At 31.8% G+C, this 19,511-nt stretch overlaps 1 non-coding gene across 1 annotated transcript; it reads right to left on the minus strand.

Annotated features, from left to right (window-relative positions):
* Positions 1-19,440: 19,440 nt before the first annotated feature.
* Trnag-gcc (transfer RNA glycine (anticodon GCC)) lies at positions 19,441-19,511 on the minus strand. Its single transcript has one exon. It is a non-coding gene; the product is annotated as a tRNA-Gly (tRNA).

The following is a 19,511-nucleotide window of genomic DNA, read 5'->3' on the forward strand; positions in this document are numbered from 1 at the left end:
GTGATTGGCTTTCGTTACAAAAAATGCCCCCATGAGGCGGGGGATATAGCTGTCTGTGTCCGCTCTTGTTGTTTTAAATAATAGCCCGTGGCCACAAAATATCGAAATTATTGTTTATCTGTACCTAAATGTATTTATTTGTTTTTGTTTTGATCACTCAAGTCAAAGGAGTAAAATAAAATAATGCATTAATATTAAAGAAAAAAAAATGATTTTGCAGCCACCGTATTATGCGCCTTAAATGTATTTTTCATTTATGGGGTTTCGTTTTACAAGTTAGCTTTGTAGCCCAGTTTAAATATGATGTAATGCTACTGAAACTTCAATATTTAAAATAAAGGTAATCTTTTTTGGTTTTAATTAGGTTGCTTCTTTTACAGATATAGCATATGGCCATCTTATCAGACATTTTATTTTAAAGATAAATATCAATTCAGGGATACAAAATAAATGTAGAACCCTATAATATGGCTAAATATATATAAATTTATAGAATGAAAGTATTTCATTTGCCCAAATGGATTGATAACAAAATGTCGTTGGTAATATATGTGCAGATATAATAATATAATCATTTCGCTTTTCAATTGTGTAAGTTGTTGACCTTTTGAAAATGAATGATAGCATTTCTGAACTAACACGTGTCTCTTATGACAAAACATTGGTTGCTTTTGAAAAGTTACTGCTCTCTTATTGAACATTGACTTTGGCATTATATCTTGCGCTTAAGGGGTAGGAGGCGTTTGGCCATTTTGTCAGTCTGTCTGGATGGTAGGGTGTCAAAACCATTGTTAGCGCGAAATCTCAAAAACTTCTCCGGGATAAAACTTCACAAGAATGATGATTATCAAGCAAAATTGTGCATTAACGTTTGACGTGTCCTGATTGGGCAATTTGTCTCGTAGTTATGTCCTCGGCTATGCTATGCATAATCACAATGCACATAGATACTCTTATTTGCATTTACATTAACCTTGTCACAATGATTCAACATCTGGAGAATATAAGTGTTACAAAACAGGGATTTTTATTCAAGATAACTGACTGGCGGTCATGTTGTTTTTTGTCAACAAAATGTATATCCGGGCGAAATACTGAATGTATTTGATGATATTTAATAAGACCTTTTGGTTATAATATCGTGAACACAGTGATTATTGTCTGCACGTAACCGCCAGAACATGATCGCATGTATTTCTTTGTACATTTACAAACTTGGTGACTGAACATTATGAGTAAACATGTGTTACACAAAAAAATTGTAAGGGGCAGGTGACATGAAACTTTTTTTTATCGGATTCTAGAAATGATAATAAATTTGCATATAATATTTGTTTCCACTAATCAGAGTCATAATAGTTATGTTCGTGACTGAATACTTGTGAATGCAAAGTTTTAAACAAATTTAATGCTACCCAACTGCTCTACTTTTGGAGGCGTTAAAACAGCACATACTTGTTTACCGTTAAAATGTGTCTTTTTAATCAATAGTGTAAAATGACAAAAAAGGTATTATATTTACAATGTAGTCTTTCAAATATATTTAGAGAGTAAACAAATACATGAAATGATACAGATATCGTATAACGAGGGCATATATCATGTTTTCTTAGATAACCTCGTTCTTCAATACTGTATAAAAGACAAAAAAATAATTACATTAAGAGAATTGGCAATAACATTTCTATAGAGGTTATAATTACTAGCGACATGTATTTGTAGTGAATATCAGTCGTTGTGAAAATGCTGATCTCGAATATTCGTTTCATGTGAATACTTTTGTTGCTAACACGAAATGATTCGTCTCGATATTCCTTTTACATCATTAAGTCTGGCGCTGCCCGAGTTGTACCGATTTCATAGAGTTTAATCCCGAGGACAATGCAAACACTGTCGTTTAATTTCATGGTGCCAAGACCACAATTTGAACAAAGAAGACACAAAAAAAGAATATACATTCAGGGCACATGCAAGATAAACAAGTCTTGAACGCAATATTTTGCTAAAAATGTTTAACATAGCTCGCAATTCAATGATATTGTGGCACGTTCAGTAATCGGTACATCAACATCATTTTTCAATAGCTCAGACGCATGGGTGTCAAAAAATGTTATTACTAAACAGTATATAATTATTCGCGTATTTGAATGTAGTATAGTATGTGTTGCTGATACTTTTTAAGCTTCTTGTACATTTAACTGTTCCCATATTATAATTGATATGAACTCTACACTCCCACGAGAATTATTAGATGTCACCATGTTTAAATAGATTGCAATCATTCGAAAAAAACATGGAGTGCTTAAATATTTCATCTAAAGGTACAGATTTAATATTTGCTTAACTTGATTGACAGCGAATTTCGATGATAATATAGTTTCAGATATAACGGTTTTTAAATTGCATTCATTACAGGTCTGTCTTCGTTACCACTGATTTCGTTCTACGTCTGTATTGTGTAAACTTACAAAACTAAATGTGGTTTTAACTGAGCTATATACCATGTCTGATTATTGCTAGGATATGTTTTGTTTGAATTAAGTATTTGTAGGTACCATTTTAAATACAAAAACCATTAAGTATTCAATTATTGTATTATTGTGCTTATATTTAATGCAATATGAAAATTAGATTTTAAAAATACATTTCAAATTTGTCTTACGCATTTTGACTTCTGGTTTAGGTTTAAGGTGTTAAAGCGGTTCACAAAGGATAGCACGTCTTAAGATGCAATTACTAACTGTCGGGGAAAGTTATCACATTTGTGGCATCTCCATCAATTCTACTATGAGATACAAAATCTATTCAGGATTGCAACCTCATTTTCTGTGAGAAATGGTTAATTAAATGAGCGAGGATATTGTTGGGTGCATTTTTTAAGCAAAGAGTGTCCGTATTTCTTATCCCCGTGTTCTAGTAACGATAATCTCCTAGTAATGCTCTCTTTAAACACAGCTGAAGAACTTCTATTCACAAACTAATATATTAAAGACAAATAACTTTCAATTCTCATGGTCAAAGCTATATTTCTATACTTCGAAATATAAAATATTAGTTGATGCAATTGTTAAATAGCTGAAATAATATGTCTTTTCACAAATTATGTACTACGGGTGGAAACTGTTTTGCAAATTAAGCACTGTCAAATATGTTTTTGGCAAGTTCACACATGCGGAAACATACACTACTCTTAAGCGTAAACCGAACGGCACTTATGCATTTTTATATATATGTCTGCACCGTATCATTAAAAGTACACATGCAATTCATTTATATATAGTATCCTATTTAGTTGACAATGACCATCGGTTGACCCAGTGAAAATATTTGTGACTTCCATCGACAAACAGTATACACTTTTAATAAACGTGTCTCAATTACGGTCAAACATATTGTACCTTCTTTTTCGTCAATTGCCTTGTTTGAATCCCCAAAAATAAAGCTAGCGTCAAAAACGCTCTTCCGTCAGTCCTTTTTATTCATCTGTAAAGTATAGGGTGAATGTGCTAATCTTCGCCAGGCAATTGTGATGTCCATACGTTCCTGTGCAGTGTTAACTTCACAGTTGCACACTATTTTGGCGTAAAAGTATAAAACAATTAAAAACATAAATATAAAATACTTTCGTTTTCATAGTTTTCACCTTTATTATCAAACAAACTTTATAATAAGTTTTCGAAGCAATGTTGACAAAACAATGAATACTCCGCTTTTTCCTCTCTTGATGAATTCCCGAGGCTCTCAATAATGGTTGTTCCGTTCGGAAATTACAAAATCCTTCAGGACTTTTTGTCTCAATATGCTTTTTCAGGAATGTCTTTTGGCACTTTCAATGCATTATTGATGTTTGTCTATTTGGCGATTCTCCCCCAGAGTGGTATTAGTAATAGTACTGCTTTTAAGATATTTAGACCAAACATACATACAGTACTTTTCGATTCTATCTAAACATTCTAACATAAATCTCATGGTTTCTTACTGAATTGTCTAATTCAGAGGTTGGGATTTATCTTAGCACACACCATGTAATAAATATAATGTTATTATAATTCATTATTTCAAATCACATTGTCATCAAAAATTGAATATTATATTATTTGTTATATAGCGTATTATTACAATGTAAATCATTGCATTTATTACTTTAAACTCAGATTTAGGAGCTATCACTTAGCATCAAAATGCTATTACAGTCATCAAAAAAATCAAGAAGCTTGTAATAATGGTAGAAGAATCAGGATAGTTCACACGAACACTCTATTATGATATCGTATATTGGGCACACCCATGTCAGTGTACCAGGAGGGAAAGTAGTTAATTTTATTCGGCATCTGGTTCAATGTTACGATTGTTATCAATCTGACTTTCCGTCTAATGTCATGCAGACAATACTATTTTGTCAAGTAGCTTAGTACTTATCGATCGAAGTTGAAAGCGTCAAGTGTTTCAATTGAAATCATTATAGAACTATGACTCTGAACTAAGGTTTACTTTAAATAATGGATAGTTATTTTATATATTTAGGAAGACCGTGTCGTGTCAGCTACTTGCTGCTATTTTTGAAAAGCATATGCAACTTTATATTGTATTTTCAAATTACGTAACCCAGTGGGAGCGAGGGTCTTGTTTTATGACTGCCTCTTTCGGAAATAATGGTAAACTTAAGTGGTATTTTCTTTGGCAATTTAGCTAATATTACAAAGGATCTTAAGTTGATTCTATTGTCAGAGTATAAGTGTTTCTTTACCGAACGGTTTGTCGTTTAGACTCATGTTGACGTGTGATTTAATCTTTACTTATACTTTATATTTTGGATCCGAATAAGGGTTCTTGCATCTTTATAAAGAAAACTTGCGGAATCTTTAATTTTGTAAGAGTATAAGTGTTTCTTTACTGAACGGTTTGTCGTTTAGACTCATGTTGACGTGTGATTTAATCTTTACTTATACTTTATATTTTGGATCCGAATAAGGGTTCTTGCATCTTTATAAAGAAAACTTGCGGAATCTTTAATTTTGTTCGTCCGAATATGGTTTGATCCAAAGATAATATGTGACAATTGTATAACCGATTGGCATACTTAAGAATCAAGGCCAGATTTATGAATATGTCAATCCGTCTTTCCTTTTCATGCCATGCAGACAATACTTTATAATTGGAATTAGTAAAAGTGCTGTCTCGGAAGAGACATTTTGTAATACGATGACTTTTCCACAATGCTAATGATACATTTTCCAGTTTATCTAAAGTGTAGCAAGACACACAATCAACCTGAACTTTGTTTCATTATAGAAATCGCTAGACAGTTACAAGTTACGTGCGGAAATAACTTGACCCTTTGGGATTGCTTTTTGTGGTTCAATTACTTATTGATCTATAAATACATCAATCACGTAATCTCTGATGATTTATCTACTTGACAATCCATATCGGAGTACTAAGATTTTATTTTTCACAAATTGAGAAATGTTACGTACGGTCTCCCCTTTCCCCAATACTTAGAATATCAGTGTTTTCCAAAGCCACAATATATCGGGTTACTCAATATTCTCGGAACAAATTATTTCAATGAAAAAGCACGTATTAGCTTTAGTATTCATCCTTAAATTCAGTCCATCCAATTCTCGATCTGTGGCTTCATCTTAATTAAGCTATTCATACAAATAAGTCCTTCAACAGACGTTCACATTTTAAACAGAATTTAACACGATTTTTATATGCATCGTTTTTAATGAAATTGAGCAACCCAAATGCACTAAACGTATAATTTCTTTGCAGTAGCTCCAATATGCATCAACAATATATTTTATTCATCACTTTGTGCTGCTACACACTGTCAGGGTTTTTGTTTGTTTCTTGGCTATAACATATTATCCTTTTATACATTTTTAACATTTCATTTGAGGGAAACAACTTTAAGTAGTAACACACATTTATGTATAAATCTTTAACAAATATTCAAATCACCGCTTTCTATTCTAATTACCTGTTAAATCCACAAGGAAATTTTCAAACGTCTATAGACTACAGTACCCTTCCTAAACTAAAGCAAATACCGTATTCAACATTATCAATTTCGATAATAGTTATCGGTAGCATTTACTTTAACGGATTTGCAATAGAATCTTTCCCTCGACGTGTTTTCCCATCGTCCCTGTCCTTGAAAGCAGAACCATACATATGTTGCTGTAAATATGGTCTGAAAAACAATTTTGACTTTTATAGGCATTGGTGAAAGGTAAATATTGACCCCAGAAATATCTGGAAAATAACAACAATTAGCAAAAAAAACTGATTTAAGATGATAGTCTACATTTTTTTAAAATTTTTTTTGACATTTTCTTTATTAAAACTGAAACACCTTAGTTTTCTTTGTGTAAGTTATTCATTATGATATCGCTGTCCTATATCGTTGGCCTTTAAAATACTGACATTTGCAACAATTGTTTACTGATTCAAAACAGACAAGAAGTTAAGAAAAAGAAAAATTCAACAAATTTAAATATATTGAGAAATATGAAATATTTCATGGCCAGGATCATCGTTTTTTTCCTTGAACCTACTTTCAGACATATATTGTAACACAATATTATCGATGCATACAGATCAAATAGCCCAAGGATTGAATTAATAGTATAACCGTTTCTTCTTGTCGTAATTGGTTTCTTGGGAAGAGTTAAATATGCATTCTTACACCCAATAAGATTAACCACAATTAATATTATTGTATTATATACTAAAAAGGGTGAATACATGTCGAAGACAATTATTGTTAATATGAAATATACCGAGTTCAATTTAAAGGGAATTTGCAGAAATCTCGGTATTTCTACCATAAAAGACTATAAAAGATCAAGGTAAAAACATTAGCACTCACCAATCATTCAATATTTTTGCTTTTTTCAAGTACAGGGTTCCACACAATCTTGTTACCATTACTTAACATTTTCCATAAATGCTGTATTTAATAAGAAGTTAAAGGTTAATCACTCAAATTTTATTTTTTTATAATACATGTGTGTGTAATGACTTTGAAAAAGAGAGTTACTTTAAACTTGCTTCTAAAACCAAATCGTATCTATGCATTCAATAATAATAAGGAATTATCAAAATAGCTAAATCCATGGTGAATACGGTTACTGCCAGACGCCATTTCCAACGCGTTGTACGACGGTGAAGAGCAAAAATAATCTCTGCCGTTAATAACGAAAATAACAGTATTTCAGTGTTATAAGCGTGTTGCAAAAACTTTTATATAACGGCTACATATGAACCATTTTATTGAAGTTCCCGTAAATAACGTTGTTTTCAAAGTTAGGAGGAAACAAAATAATATCTTAAATTTAAGGAACTTTGAATATTCGAATGATCTCACGAAAACACAGAACATAGAACTTCAACGAATATAGCATTTTTACGACGATTTATTTCGCGATATCCGTAGGTGAATAATTTGAACAGATATGGTTTAAAGACTTTTGAAACGTTTGGAATTGTCTGGCACTCGAAAACCTATTCCGATAAACGACGACTCTAGTAAGACTTCATTCCAATTATAACACACGTAAAATGCAAGACTAACAGCAAAGTGTGAATTCCCTGAGGACGTTGACAAATGTTTTCAAAAACAAGCCCTTAATATGTATTTTACCTAGCCATACGTAAAGCAATAGTTGTACAGACGCGAATATATTGTGTGAGTAAGGTATATGGAATGGTGAAAAAACTTATTGGGTTAATCTCGTTCTTAATATATTTCACGTTTTAAAACTATTTACATCAAGAACATATAAACATACTCTTCCTATCCAAGGTATTGCTTTACTTCAGTTCCATGAATTCTAGTTAATAGATCATGACTTAATAAAAAATGACACGTGCAAACAATGGTAGGAAGAGACAATGGAATTACGATATGCATAAAATGTTGCTTATGTTAGTAGATTAAAACACAATGACATATCCTAACTTGATTGGCAAGGCATTTCATAAAATATTTTGTTCATAACATTAAATTACCATTATAAGTTATCATATCCGAATATCGTTTCGTTCACTGTGGCATTCGCCATTATGCTATATTTAAACTTTATTGTGCCTCGGTCACCTCCATTCATGTTTTGCTAAGGTACAATGCCACTGTTTTAGGCATTTTCCTTTCCCTCCGCATTGTAAGTGTTGGACATATATATCCATATTAATATCAAAACATCAAAAACCGAACAGTTTAAACTGTCTTTTGTTTTTCGTACATCTTCACCATTCAACCAATGATTGAATCAAAATGTTATACAAAACTAGGTTTGTGGGCCAGACGTACTTCATAAAGTCTAAATTTAGAATATTTCGATGCATTTTTTGTTTAAAAAAACAGTACAATTATTTGGTCAATTAAGCGTCTATAAAAAATTCATTTATCACTTGTGAGAAACTGACACACTTTGGTGACTTCTCTATTATTGCAAACACCTTGAGGGTTAGGTTTTACGAGACATGGGAGAATAATTGCATTGTCAGCAGTTCATTTCCATCGGTGATTGTGTGCATATTTTATTACCGTTATCTGGAGCTTTATTCTTTAGCAAGAACGTTATCATTAAAACTGGAAACCATGACGTTTGCAATTTCTTTAACAATTTCAAATCTTAACACGTCTATCTAAGACCTTTTCAATTTAGGCATTGCATTGCATAACTTTAGTTTAGAAAATGGTGTGTTAATAAAAGAGTCAAACAATATCTTGAGAGTTCGAGCACTGCAGTTTGTAAAACAAACAACGGCAGAAATCAAAATCGTTTTGAAATTGGCAAAGATTCTTAAAAAATAGATGTCAATTTACTCCTCATCGATGCAACAAAATACTCGAATATGATGAAGTTATTTATTTACGTGGTTCAGTTACAAAATTGAAAAAAACAAGTGTTTGAAGCGACAATTAAGTCAAAAGAATATATTTTTAAAAGGAATACGTGAAACGGAGATAACCAAAGATTCCTACAGCAGAATATAAACATACTACTAAATTGCAATTCTATCATAAATTATTTATAAAAGCCATTCTAGATAGACATCTAGTGAACAATAAGAGACAAAATAACAAAAACAACAAAAGCAACAACAACAGCAGCAACAACTGCTACACAAAAAAACAACGATAAAAAAACAACTGCAGAGTAAAAAAAACTACAACAATGGCATTTAGTTTGTATCACCACGATTTTTATATCGCAACAACAAAGTAAAAATATCAGACTACATTGCGAGGGATCTGAACGTTATGTCGGAATACTATGATTTCAACACCATGTTTATTTACACAGAACAGAACAGAACACAAGTTTATTTCCTTCCTAACATCACACACATATATACCTTAATAAAGTAGACTATGATAGTCCATGATCATTTCTACATTTTAACACTCGCGTGTCGTTGAAATCAATACCAAATAAGTATCGTACGGAATACGGACATAACATGTTTGGAAAGTGTGGCATTGTCTTAAAATGTCATTTTGTGTTATCATGCAAGCCTTGTAAACAGGGGCAACTTCTGGCATTGAAAAAAGCTATCTTAGACACATTTCTTCTATCCGATAGTAATTAAGAAATAAATTTTACCAAAATAGCGTGGTATGGGGTGTAAATTGTACAATTAACATCCAAAAAACTTTACTGGATGTATAGTTCTGAAAAATGAGATACTTGATAAGGTTGGTAGAATAACGTCTGACTAAAGCATATTTTGTTCAATCAGTGCGATTGTTGACACGCTCAAGATTTTTCTCGAAATCAGTCCCTGGGGATTCAATGTTCTCAGTTTTCGTTTATAATGGCACTATTCAAAGATTGCCAAGCTGGATTGCGACAATAACAATAGGCATCTTGATATAGACAACTTCACATTTGAGCTATGTATTAGGCGTCTTGGGAGAGACTAAACAATCATGTTAAGGATATATTTTTTTTCTTTTTAACGGTCTTTGCAGGTGGCAATAATGTGTCCTACCAGCTGTTTGCTGATCAAACATGGAACATTATGGACTACATCACTATCCATTGTTAAAATCAAAACAGTCTACAAACAATAGTATAACACAGCCAACAATAGTGGTAAAGATATTTATTACTACAACAATGATAAAAATGCGCACACACATATAAGACGACTTTTTTCTGTTTGTACAATTTGATAAACAAACAAACTACAGAGCCAAACAGATCGTTAATTATATTTTATATATCAGTACACCTTCTTAAATATGAAATCGTAGTTAATTTATCCAGTTATTGACATGATCATAGATCAATTAACATTGTTCCGTATTTATACCCGAAGGTAAATCGACGTTATAATAAGGCACATTCTGTTTGATGAATGCTTGAGTAATTTAAGTTTTATTTATTAATGCCAAGCGATGATCCTTTTGTTATTTTCTCTTTGGAGTCCTTTTACAAACATATGAAATCAGTAAGACAATTCCTTTGTTTTAAAATAAGTATCTTAGGCCTGTTGTCACAAATATATTTTTCAAATTTCAAATTTCACGTTTAATCAGAGCGGAAAACGAATTTAAAACGATACACGGGGTAACGTATAGATGAAAACCAATTGAACCGTCTGGAACATAGTACAAAGTTGTATCATTGCAACAGTTATAGCATATCATTAATATACTAGAGACAGTAGAGTGAGTTATATACCCGACAGCAAAAACTACCTGCTTATGACTAAATTTATTTCGTCCGTATTGCTTTAAATATTGCTTTTTACTTCTTTCGCTATTAAGAAAGGTAAAACGTACCTTAGATTATTTACTTATAGTGTGTGTATAGTGGTATTTTGGAATAGAATCAATATATCAATTCAATTGAGAAACGGTTAACTTAAAATATGTGAGTGTTTGTATTTTACGATGTGTGTTAGTTTGCTTAAACTTACAAAACGATTAACCAAAATAATGATTCTCTCCCTCTCTCCATCAGCTATTGTTGCAATTATATTGACATTTAACATTTGGACTCGTCTTAGACCTCTAGCAGTATGGTAGTCGAACACATGTTCATGGTACTTGCCACACGTCCATTTTCTATTGAGAATATGGTGTTGATTTATTAAGGTTAACATCGACTAAGTAATGTGTTTAGAAGAAATATATGATTTTTTTGTCGATTGTTTTTATCATTTGTGTGAGCAAATATCAGTTTGACCAATTTACTGACAGAAATTCAGAATAACACCGGTTTACGCTATCCTTCATAGTGGTATTTTCTTTTATTACGACACCACTTCCCTATCGATTGGAGTCCGCCCTAGAGAAAGTATCAGTCGTGCTATGTTGTTGTGCATAGTGCACAGACTGAATTTAGCCCTGGTTGAAACTACCCTGGAAAATATTACTTGTGCCATTGTTCATCAAATTCACATTGCACCAAGTCTAACGTCTGTCCCGAAAGATGATAAGAATTAATAGTCGTAACTGGTGAGTGTTTGTCGTAGCAACGTTTATCCTGATATGAATTTAAGACTTAAGCGTTAATAAACGTCTTATGGGAATTCAGAATAATCTTCAACAGCCAAACTAGTATAAAACATTTAAGTTAACTTTAAGGTTTGGATAAGAAAAACAGCTAATGTATGAATTGGTTTGTACTTACCATGAACTATGCATCATGTTAAAAAATCATGTTCAATAGGGATGTTCAACACATGCATTTGTTATTGCAATAATCCCATATGTATTGCCCTAATTAATTTGAATATTGCTTCAACTTTCGCATCAAATAAATTACGTTTTAAAGCAAAAGTGAACAAGGCATGGTTTAGCGATCCTATATATCTCAGTATGTTTTGTTTCATTGCCATGTTGGGGTTTTATTAAATGTGAAAACAATTACGTATTGATTATAAAGGCGCCAGAAGATTTAATTCATCACTGAGGAGAAGCTAAATCACTTTGGCGACGTCTTTATAATGCGTCCTAGATTAACGTTATATCGATAGTGGAAAATGATTATAAAACTGAAAATTGCTGTCAACAGTTTAAGTACAACAGCTTTATTTCGATATTGTTGTCTTAGTAAACGTTGAGTAATTACCAGGATGTAATTTTTGAAACCACTTTGATTACAATTTGTTAACTGATGTTTTTGAGCTTTTAAGCAATTTAAACAAGTTAACAAGTTGAGTGAAATTCTTTTTTCTTCATGTATTTCAGAACCATTAAATTTGTAAACGTCCTTTAAGTATGTTTTTTTTTAAATATAAATTAATAATACTAAGGTCGGTATTACAGGCCGTTGAATCTAAATGTATTACACTTTATTTAAAAATTGCTCAAAGTGATAAATTTATACGTTGAACGCATTTCGTAATACCAAAAATTACCCTGCAATAAGATTTTTAGATTTAAGAACATTATGAGCAAAAAACAACAGTACATTACTTTTCGCGTCAAACATTTGTTATTGTGGATATTTTCTTGTATTAATTTATGCTTTTTTCAGTCTCTTAAAGTAGCACTCTTATTCAAAGTCAATGCATACACATTAACAACAAACATAATTTTTACTAATAAACCTTAATCTACTTACTAAATAATGTATTAATGGAAAATATTAACTACTTATTACAAGATTGTAACTATGAATCTAATAGCGCATTTTTTTTAAATGATTGGTGAATGCTCAAATATTTACTGTGGTTTACTATAGTCTCATAAGGTAGACATACTGTGATTTATGCTAATTTCTTTCAAATTAAACTCGATATCCTTTATAAGAACCATTGTTTGTTTTTTATTAATCCTTTTTGCAAAATTAAAACAATAGTATTTATTGTTGTAAACCTAATTTGGGAGTAAGAGTACTTCTTTAAGTTTCTTTGAAATTCAATATATGAAATGAACTGAAATTATGAATGGATCTGGATTGTTATCCGGCAAATTACAATTTAAAAGTAAAATAACATTACTCTTCATATTTTCATTTTTAAAATAAAGCAAGTTCAATAGATAACCTAGGGATGTTCAAGCGAAATGACATTTGATTGGTTCGTTTTTTTAAGATATTCTTTCTTGATAAAATTCGAAATAGGGACCAGAATTCCAGATCAGACCTACAATATATTTTCAATTAAACCAAACGTTTTCCCCATTTAAAAAGAGATAATGGTTGAAATGTTGCAACAAATTGTGTCAACATCATTCATTTTTAATTTATCACCCGAATCCTTTGTTCAACAGTAATCGAACTATATGTCTTGTAATTTACTGAATTATCCACTACTTTACAACGCAAGTATAATATACGGTTACTAAGTTATTTAATTTATTTAATATGTATACTTTTTTAAATATGTACTCATGTGATCAAAAGAAAAAAGGAGACCGTTTTTAACCTAGAATATTTATTACTGGTCAAATAAACGATCAAATTTGAAAAAAAATGTAAATACCATAACATGTTCTGCATATGCAAGTTCTCTTTGTGTTATATGCATTGAACTATTTTGTAAATGTTTGATCAAGGGTCATTTTGACCTATTTCAAACAAATAGTTTTATATGCTATTTTGATGAATATGCTGACGTTTCCTTTTTCTTATTCTGTAAATTTAAGACAAAAGTATGGACGTGTTCTAACAAACAGACACAAGTACAACATTGAGCCATAACTTTCCTTATCGGCAGAAGCAGTTCCAAAAATATACCTTAATGTGCGAATGCACTATATCTTAACGACAAAATATCACCTATAGCGCCAATACCTGGACCAATCTTTCAATGGGGATTATATAATTGTTACATAATACAATACTTCAAGGATATTTTCTACGGAAAACAGAGTGGCAGTCGTAAAAGGATAATTTTGTGAGAATTAATAGCATTATTTCACTGTTACCTACCAGAGAATTTAAAGAATACTTAGGGCATCTTTGATACTTATGAAACATTTGAAAGAACGGTATGGGCTGACATAAAATTCTAGAGAGACAATGTAAAATATTGGACTTTAAGTCTAGTAGTAGCTTATCAAAAATATTATATTACAAAGAAAGCCCAGTATCCCAAATTCAACATTTGTTTAATTAAAAAAGGGAATGGTTTAAATAACACATTGGAGACAGACAAAATCACAGGACAGCAAAGAGATACTAGAAGCATTAAGCTGCCATTAACAATATATGTTGGAATTTTTACCTTTGGACAGTCATTGAATTATAACTCCTCTGGTGGGTTTTACAGGTCAACTTGGTTTGGGTAAAATATTAATATCAAAGTATAACAAGGGTTGAATCAGGAAAACGTCAAACGATTGTTTGCTTTAGGGTAATTGTGTGATCTCTAATAGTCCTGCATGACCTGTTAAGTGTTTTATTTGTATTGCACTCAGGATTATTCAACAATTGTTATCTACTCATATGTTTTTCTAGTGTTTTACTTAATCTTAAGTTTTACGGTCTGTTACCTTAATTCAAAGCTGGTTTATTTCACTACCCTTTTCATTCTGATGTTTTAATTCATTTTTGCTGGAAACATCAATACACTCTTGGCCAGTAGCTAATTGTAGGTACATATTACAATCATTACAGGCGATGTGTTAACTGACATGTGAAATGGGCTTGTCAATCAAATGGCATGTTGCTGTTTTGATTTATATTTGCTTGAAACATCAATTTTTTTCTTGGCAAATTATAGGTAAATATACACTTATTGCAGGAAAAATGTTATTTGACATGTGAAATTGGCTTGTCAATCAACTGACATGGCTTATACGAATACTGCTATCCTCCATTTGTACAAACATATATTTGCAGTTTTTTAAGATATTGTATTCTCAATGTATTTTTTGATTAACGTAGAACATGTACTCATGTTCATTAAGACATTTGCAAAATTGTAATTACCGTTTTTCTCAATATAACCATTGGCAAGCAATTAAATGACAATTTTACTTGAACATCAGATGTTCTTTTTAAGCGGGGGCAAGCACAGATGCAAACAACTAATGTATAAGTTTTAACAGTAGAGTGTATGGCTTTTAAAATTGGATAAAACAGTTGAGACCGTTCACATGATCACATATGAATCTCTACGTTGCCTACTGCAATTGCCATTAGAACATTGGCGCTAAAAACGTACAAAAGAAATGACATTCCTTAGTTTTCCGCTGTATATTACGTTCTTGTACAGCTTCAGGCACCCCCTTTGAAATGTCTGGACCATAATTGAAGTAAACCATAGTTTTTCTTTACACTTTTTATGCACTCCGTCAATAGATCTAACCCTGTGAAGGGAAAACACAAAATGAAGGATAGGTTAGATAACACCAGTCTAAAAGATCAAACTTTTTTTCTTATTTTCTTATATAAGATTAGGCGGTTTCTTAAATAAGAATTTGGGTTTTCTGCCCCAGACACTGAAATGTTACAATGTCAAGGTAAATAAATAATCTATGTTCTCCCATTGTTAATATACTAGAGTCCAATATGTCATAAATCAGGCTGGATTAAATGCTTCTGTTCAAAATACAATGTCTCGACTTTATTTGGCTAGATTGCTGAAATCGTGTAGTCCACAACAAGAGTTCTCAAAATATCTAGATGTTTTGGACAGGAGTGTCTAGATTTACCGTCCATTTCGCCTTTCGTTATATATTTCTTTGAATACTACAGGGACTATCCCAATCATATACAAATAGCTGTTGGGATTTATACAATTCAATTTCTAACAGACAGACAACGTCACAATACAACAAGGTCAGATTCATGAATGCATTCATTGCACATTTTCTTAATAAACATTAAGATTACTTCCTAATTATCAGAAAAACGAAAACTTTGCTGTGTGTTAAATCTCGTAGTCATGCCATTATTAAGATATATAAGCTAATATTTTTTTCGTGAAATGTATAGTTGAACTAACAAAGAAATAATTCGATTTCTTTATTAAGATATAGCAAATTAACAAGAGACGAAAACAGTGTGCGATGTTTACTTGGTAACTCTTCAAGGTAAGTTAATTATTTAAACCATATGGTTATTTTGTAGTTTAAAACAAGCGAAATTGGAATATAAATGTAATGATCATAATTGATTTATACCAACGGTTCCGATTCCGACTCTAACTTGAATTTTAACGACGACAATAACGCAAATCGCACTTTATACTTCCTATTTCGGTGTTTGTTTTTGCAGGTTAAATAATTTTCCACTCTGGATCCCTTACAGAACTTTGTTCACTTTAACCATATGTAAGTAAGGTATGAAATGTAGTTGTAACGTCATCAATACTGTGCAAAACTACAGAAACAAGCTCAGTAGCCAAACGTAAAAACATATATCCCGTATAATTGCACAGGTTAAACGCCAAAGACATATAACACAAAAACAAAAATATCACCAACAAGAAACTAGGAACAACAACACAAAACAACACAGTGCATATGTACTATATAAAATAACTAGGAATGTTTATAAAAAGAACAAGCAATAAACATGTATTAAAATAGTTTAGATTCATTACAAATTTAGAGAGTGGTTAGCCGTAATTAATCTAGTCATCTTTTTAGAAGCAATAATAACGTAAGTACCTTCCCAAATAATAGTTTAATGGCTTTAAAAGGTTCACTTAGGTTTTACCAATGCAATCAGTACCTCGATTATTTAAAAAAGAAACTCTCAGCGTTTCACTGTTTTAAAACCAGGCAACATGATACAGCAGTTTTGTGTAATTACGCTTTAAATGGTATTCAAAGACATTTGGCTTCAAAAGCAAATTAATTTTGTCTTAAAGCTGCACTCTCACAATTTGAAAGGTGATACTTTTATTAGTTTTTTTCTCAAAATCAGCTGATTTTGGTATAAATGCTTTTAATTCGGTCATTAAATAAGTTTACTCACAATGGCAATTGTTTGGAAAACCGACGAAAATTTCACCTGTTAAGCGTTAGTAACGCCATAAGCTATAAAATATCAATGCTCGAATGTAAATAAGAAAACTGCAATCTGATATTTTGTCAGCAGTCTTGTTTGACGGGTTTCAAGACATTAACGCCAACATTGGCTCACTTCAAGACGACAAAACCAGTTGGCAAAGTGGTCAATCTGTGAGACTGCAGCAATAACAATCTAATTAATATATAAACAATAAATTTAAACCCAATTTAATCATGCTTGACTACACGCTTTTTCTAGTTGCACTTTGATCCTTTGTATCAATGGTGTTCTTGTGGTAAATTATTTTGCAAGGCAATTTTGGAAATAAGGTGTTCAACCTATATCTGTTAACATCCTATCCGTTTCCCTTTCCGATCGTTTATATTTATTACAGGACATTTTCCTGGAAACTGTAAGGAATTAATTTGAATTTTTATATAGTTTTCTTCATTAATAAAGGTAGCTTCATGACCTGGTCTTTGGCAGTAAAAGAAGCTACATAACGAATTAATTACAGCACGCTTTAGAAATTAGTGCATGCACTTAATGTTTTGGAACGATATGAATAAGAATTTAGTATAATTCCAATGTTAGCCGGCTGATGTTCCATATAACGCTTGCTCGCTGACTATATGTTGTGTAATGATTTTGAATAAATGTAATTGACAAAAAAATATGTATATCATTACATTCGAACACACGACAAAACGTCCTTTGCGGTCTGAAGTCTATCGGTATCCCAATTAATATTTCGAAGATTAGATTCATCGTTATTTCAGCGTCTGGTTAAACGCCTTTTAACTTCAATGGGCCTGAAGCGTACTGATAAATATATACAATACTCGATTTACATTTGTCTGTAGTTATTGCATGTACTTAAAATGACAGTACATTTTTATTTTAATTTTAACGTTCGACATAAAGGTTTCGTTTGGACCGCGCCATCAGAACCGATTTCTGTTTTATTGTGAACGTTTCAACTAAATTATATTATAAACTTTAAGGGTAGTAAATAAATAAAGATACGTTGCTGTAGAAATCTCTTTAAGTTTTCTTAATTCGTAGATGATTCACATTTCAAATACTATAATTGCATAGCTTTGATGACAACTTGCCAATGGCATTTTAGAAATAATTTTCAATCGTTTCATTGAAACAGAAAATAACAGCACTAATATAAATATAAAATTTTCAATACATTCATTAGCACCGTTTTTAGTTTCCTAGAAAAAGAAAATAACAAAGTGTTTGTTCTTTCGTAATAACTTGATCATATGAAATTACACGTTAACCACCATTTTTATAGTTTAGATCGATTTTATTACACTTTGGCAATTAAAAGACTATACGGTAATCCTTTGGCACCCATGAAAGCACAACAAAATGATCGTAAACAGTCTTACAACATGTCTGATAATAACATAATTTGGAGTTTGGCTTCATTGAAACAGATAACAACTACCTTGCGTTCATACGGATAGCGTAAACATAGTGTTACACAGCCTTTTATATAACATACTTATCGACAGTTTATCACTGCTATAAGAGTATATGCACCATTAGGCGATCAAATTACATTTGGATGAAACATTGAGCGGAATATCTCGAGGAATATCTTCTTATTCTAAAGACTTTCCATTACAGTACATATTCAACCAACCATACAGTTTTGGCGGAGCACATAAATCAACGTTGTTTAATAAAGACTTTTTGATTAAAATAAATGCGTTTACAACTGTGCCTTTTCTCACATTCGCTAACAATAATTGGACTTTGACATATTGTAGGTTGACCGAATTCCTCAAGGAATGATGCATCGCTGAACAATTTGCACGCAATTGACGCTGTACATAAGTATCGGAAACAGAATGCAGCAAACAGGCATGGCAGACTATTCACTGACTCTTACGGTTGTCGACATTATCATTTCTCCCTAACACCCATATACTTGATATGTTTCTCTGTAATGTAATTATTTCGAAAACCATGACAAACTTAACTAAAGCATATACGCGGTGCAAGCTAATATACTGACAGCCATCCCAAATCACTACGTTAACCAACACTGTGTAGTCTGTATTAAACGCGCTTTTGTGTCAAGCTCATCAAACAGCGTGCTTTTACGTGAATATTTATCTACATTATAATAAGGGTTTATCAAGTCAATATAACGCTCTGATAGGATGGGGTGACCTGGTGTAATAAATATTGTACAACAATACAATGTATGTACATTGTTTTATTCAATTATATGTTTTCGATTACATTTATTTAACAATAACACTTAATATCAGACGATTTCACCGGCGTATGTCATGTCAGTTTTAATCGTGATGAAAATATATTTAAGACTGATTGCCCGCTTCATGAATTTGCTTACGAGCACTACGGGGATCATAAAGGAAAAACGTAATGGGACTTTGAGTGAAATTGAACCCTTGAGATAAATGGGACTTTAAGTGAAATTTGAACCCCTGGAATAATTCATTTTTGTAAAGAAATGTGTATCGGCCGGGAATCGAACCCGGGCCGCCCGCGTGGCAGGCGAGCATTCTAACACTGAACCACCGATGC

The sequence above is a fragment of the Mya arenaria genome, chromosome 7 (assembly GCF_026914265.1).
Source record: "Mya arenaria isolate MELC-2E11 chromosome 7, ASM2691426v1".
In the NCBI taxonomy this organism is placed as follows: domain Eukaryota; kingdom Metazoa; phylum Mollusca; class Bivalvia; order Myida; family Myidae; genus Mya; species Mya arenaria.